We start from the raw sequence: 5000 nt of genomic DNA, 5'->3' as shown, positions 1-5000 counted from the left end.
CCCAGCCTTTCGACATCCACCATTGCGCAGACCAGGCACCAACACCCACACATGTCCTATACAACGGTGCACCCAACATCACAATAGTACCTCCTGTCACAGCGCACAAACAATGACATGAGTCAAAGACACAGGTCTCACACAAGCATAGAATTGGAGCGCCGCCTCTAATAAGCCAAAGGTGCATCCTGACGTGACAAATCTGATCATGTCACAAGCATTCACTTACTATAATCACTATCAACGAACCTGCCGCCCCCGCCCCCCCCCCCCTACACCTTTCCTTACAACAACGTGTAACCTAACCTAACCTAACCTAACCTATGTTGTACCTTAACCTAACCTATGTTGTACCTTAACCTAACCTATGTTGTACCTTAACCTAACCTATGTTGTACCTTAACCTAACCTATGTTGTACCTTAACCTAACCTATGTTGTACCTTAACCTAACCTATGTTGTACCTTAACCTAACCTATGTTGTACCTTAACCTAACCTATGTTGTACCTTAACCTAACCTATGTTGTACCTTAACCTAACCTATGTTGTACCTTAACCTAACCTATGTTGTACCTTAACCTAACCTATGTTGTACCTTAACCTAACCTATGTTGTACCTTAACCTAACCTATGTTGTACCTTAACCTAACCCATGTTGTACCTTAACCTAACCCATGTTGTACCTTAACCTAACCCATGTTGTACCTTAACCTAACCCATGTTGTACCTTAACCTAACCCATGTTGTACCTTAACCTAACCCATGTTGTACCTTAACCTAACCCATGTTGTACCTTAACCTAACCCATGTTGTACCTTAACCTAACCCATGTTGTACCTTAACCTAACCCATGTTGTGCCTTAACCTAACCCATGTTGTGCCTTAACCTAACCCATGTTGTGCCTTAACCTAACCCATGTTGTGCCTTAACCTAACCCATGTTGTGCCTTAACCTAACCCATGTTGTGCCTTAACCTAACCCACGTTGTGCCTTAACCTAACCCACGTTGTGCCTTAACCTAACCCATGTTGTGCCTTAACCTAACCCATGTTGTGCCTTAACCTAACCCATGTTGTGCCTTAACCTAACCCATGTTGTGCCTTAACCTAACCCATGTTGTGCCTTAACCTAACCCATGTTGTGCCTTAACCTAACCCATGTTGTGCCTTAACCTAACCCATGTTGTGCCTTAACCTAACCCACGTTGTGCCTTAACCTAACCCACGTTGTGCCTTAACCTAACCCACGTTGTGCCTTAACCTAACCCACGTTGTGCCTTAACCTAACCCATGTTGTGCCTTAACCTAACCCATGTTGTGCCTTAACCTAACCCATGTTGTGCCTTAACCTAACCCACGTTGTGCCTTAACCTAACCCACGTTGTGCCTTAACCTAACCCACGTTGTGCCTTAACCTAACCCACGTTGTGCCTTAACCTAACCCACGTTGTGCCTTAACCTAACCCACGTTGTCCCCTAAAGTAACCCACGTTGTCCCCTAACGTAACCCACGTTGTCCCCTAACGTAACCCATGTTGTCGCCTAAACCTGCTCTGTAATTGTTATACGACTCGTTCAATTAGTGTAGTGTTGCCCACCCGCAACCCTCGCAATATAGTTCGCTACTCGCACTGCCCGCTCCCCTGTGTATCGCTTCATGTTAAACACCTTGCAAGTCTTGCTGACTTTCCACATGCTCCTGCTGTACACTGTAATGTGGATGGCAGCAGGACGTACATGCCGCCCCTCCCCACGTCCCCACCTTGCCCCCCTGCCTTCGCAAGCTGGTTGGTGAGAAGTTTGCATGTTCAATGCCCTTCGCATGCGACGTACTCAGGCTACGTTGTGGTGCGGCCTGTGTCAACCGTCCGCTAATGTCGTACGCGTAAACCACAATCTGTACTGCACATTCGTCCTTATGTACCGAATGATACATCGTGGCACATGTGTGACCGTACAACGACTGCGCCCAAAAACGGCGGACCATACAGTGCAAATATTGTGCACGCAGCTACGTGTCGTCTCCCTATGAGAGCTGGATTGCAGTGTGGTACGCCATAGAGACGTGTGGGAGGAACGGACGCCGTGGATGGCGATCAGCATGAGCTGTCTGTTGATGTATTCGGACCTAGTCGTCTCTCCTCACACACCGTGATGGCATGGTGCACCGCGTTCCATATCTGCGACATGCTACAGAGGCCGGTTGACAGTCGTTCGAGCAATGGACATCGCATACGTACGGGGGCCACCTTCCACGTATTGTCTAGGCGTGCACATTTTGTTGCGTGTATGTGGGCAGACGTAGTGTGGCGTGACACCTGACACAGGCATGCAATAATCGTTGAAGTTGCAAATGGCGATGGACGCCTGCGTTTTCTGGTGAAGTTACGCAAATGAACAAATGGTAACCTGTTGTGGTGCGGTTGTTCTCGCTAGGGGTGAATCGGTGATGGCGACGATAGGTTGAGGTACGAACCGGTTGTTCCAGCGATACCCACCATGCCGACGAAACTGAACGGCATCTGGGTGTGAAGCGATACGCGGCGGTGGCTGGGTGGGACCGTCCCCGGCCGGTGAGGGGGCGCCTCCCGGCGTGCTGGCCGCGCGGTGCGTGGGCGCACGCGCTACAGCCGGCTGGTGGGGGCGGCCAGTGGCAGGCGCGCCGGCCGACGGACGCGGCAGGCGTCGCAGCTGCGCGCCGGCGCACCCTGCGCGCGGCGCCGTGCGGCCAAAGTAGGTCCTCGCGGGCCCGGTGCGAAGCGCGGTGGACATCTTCAGTGTGCTGGTCCGATTGAGGACTGTGTGCGTTGAGGATGCGCCGCCGCCCGGCGCTCGGCGCCGCGACGCCGTCTGCTGCTCGGTCGCCCCAGCGGTTCTCGCTGGTGGTTTGTATCGCAGCTGTGCGGATGTGTTGGCGCGTGCGCTGTGCTGGGAGAGTTCGCTTCGGCACCCAAGTGGGGCTTTTGTCCTTCTGTGGCGCTGGCGTTGGAGCTGCCGGTCACCGTAGGTGGCGCGTGTTGTCTCCCGCCGGCAATGCCACGACAGCACGCTCCCGGGCCTCTGTCGGCAGCGGCAAGCTCAGTTGGGAGCACGGGTGGTCGCACCGAAAGCGTCTACTCGCCTAACTCCGGGCGATTGCGCCTCTCTCGAACCCGACCAAGTACTTGGGACGGCGCTGCGCGCCGCCGGGACCTGAGAGGGTTTCGAGGTGTATTGTGCAGGGGAGCTCAGCCTCCTCCTGTTTGCAGAATGATTGAGCGGACGCTTGCGTGTTCGCGCGGGCCCCCGGGACACACTCCCGGGCGGCCGGCTGCTCAGCTCTAGTTGACGCAGCTCCCTGGTTGATCCTGCCAGTAGTCATATGCTTGTCTCAAAGATTAAGCCATGCATGTCTCAGTACAAGCCGCATTAAGGTGAAACCGCGAATGGCTCATTAAATCAGTTATGGTTCCTTAGATCGTACCCACGTTACTTGGATAACTGTGGTAATTCTAGAGCTAATACATGCAAACAGAGTCCCGACCAGAGATGGAAGGGACGCTTTTATTAGATCAAAACCAATCGGTCGGCTCGTCCGGTCCGTTTGCCTTGGTGACTCTGAATAACTTTGGGCTGATCGCACGGTCCTCGTACCGGCGACGCATCTTTCAAATGTCTGCCTTATCAACTGTCGATGGTAGGTTCTGCGCCTACCATGGTTGTAACGGGTAACGGGGAATCAGGGTTCGATTCCGGAGAGGGAGCCTGAGAAACGGCTACCACATCCAAGGAAGGCAGCAGGCGCGCAAATTACCCACTCCCGGCACGGGGAGGTAGTGACGAAAAATAACGATACGGGACTCATCCGAGGCCCCGTAATCGGAATGAGTACACTTTAAATCCTTTAACGAGTATCTATTGGAGGGCAAGTCTGGTGCCAGCAGCCGCGGTAATTCCAGCTCCAATAGCGTATATTAAAGTTGTTGCGGTTAAAAAGCTCGTAGTTGGATTTGTGTCCCACGCTGTTGGTTCACCGCCCGTCGGTGTTTAACTGGCATGTATCGTGGGACGTCCTGCCGGTGGGGCGAGCCGAAGGCGTGCGACCGCCTCGTGCGTGCTCGTGCGTCCCGAGGCGGACCCCGTTGAAATCCTACCAGGGTGCTCTTTATTGAGTGTCTCGGTGGGCCGGCACGTTTACTTTGAACAAATTAGAGTGCTTAAAGCAGGCAAGCCCGCCTGAATACTGTGTGCATGGAATAATGGAATAGGACCTCGGTTCTATTTTGTTGGTTTTCGGAACCCGAGGTAATGATTAATAGGGACAGGCGGGGGCATTCGTATTGCGACGTTAGAGGTGAAATTCTTGGATCGTCGCAAGACGAACAGAAGCGAAAGCATTTGCCAAGTATGTTTTCATTAATCAAGAACGAAAGTTAGAGGTTCGAAGGCGATCAGATACCGCCCTAGTTCTAACCATAAACGATGCCAGCCAGCGATCCGCCGCAGTTCCTCCGATGACTCGGCGGGCAGCCTCCGGGAAACCAAAGCTTTTGGGTTCCGGGGGAAGTATGGTTGCAAAGCTGAAACTTAAAGGAATTGACGGAAGGGCACCACCAGGAGTGGAGCCTGCGGCTTAATTTGACTCAACACGGGAAACCTCACCAGGCCCGGACACCGGAAGGATTGACAGATTGATAGCTCTTTCTTGATTCGGTGGGTGGTGGTGCATGGCCGTTCTTAGTTGGTGGAGCGATTTGTCTGGTTAATTCCGATAACGAACGAGACTCTAGCCTGCTAACTAGTCGCGTGACATCCTTCGTGCTGTCAGCGATTACTTTTCTTCTTAGAGGGACAGGCGGCTTCTAGCCGCACGAGATTGAGCAATAACAGGTCTGTGATGCCCTTAGATGTTCTGGGCCGCACGCGCGCTACACTGAAGGAATCAGCGTGTCTTCCTAGGCCGAAAGGTCGGGGTAACCCGCTGAACCTCCTTCGTGCTAGGGATTGGGGCTTGCAATTG

At 53.0% G+C, this 5000-nt stretch overlaps 1 non-coding gene across 1 annotated transcript in view; it reads left to right on the top strand.

The window, feature by feature from the left end:
* Positions 1-3335: 3335 nt before the first annotated feature.
* The window catches only part of LOC124733723, a 1909-nt gene continuing 244 nt past the window's right edge, over positions 3336-5000 (top strand). The window contains exon 1 of the ribosomal RNA XR_007009097.1: positions 3336-5000. This exon is cut by the window's right edge and continues 244 nt beyond it. This is a non-coding gene — a ribosomal RNA (small subunit ribosomal RNA).

The sequence above is a fragment of the Schistocerca piceifrons genome, unplaced genomic scaffold (assembly GCF_021461385.2).
Source record: "Schistocerca piceifrons isolate TAMUIC-IGC-003096 unplaced genomic scaffold, iqSchPice1.1 HiC_scaffold_1407, whole genome shotgun sequence".
NCBI classification, from domain to species: domain Eukaryota; kingdom Metazoa; phylum Arthropoda; class Insecta; order Orthoptera; family Acrididae; genus Schistocerca; species Schistocerca piceifrons.
This window is presented reverse-complemented; position numbering and strand designations above follow the sequence as displayed.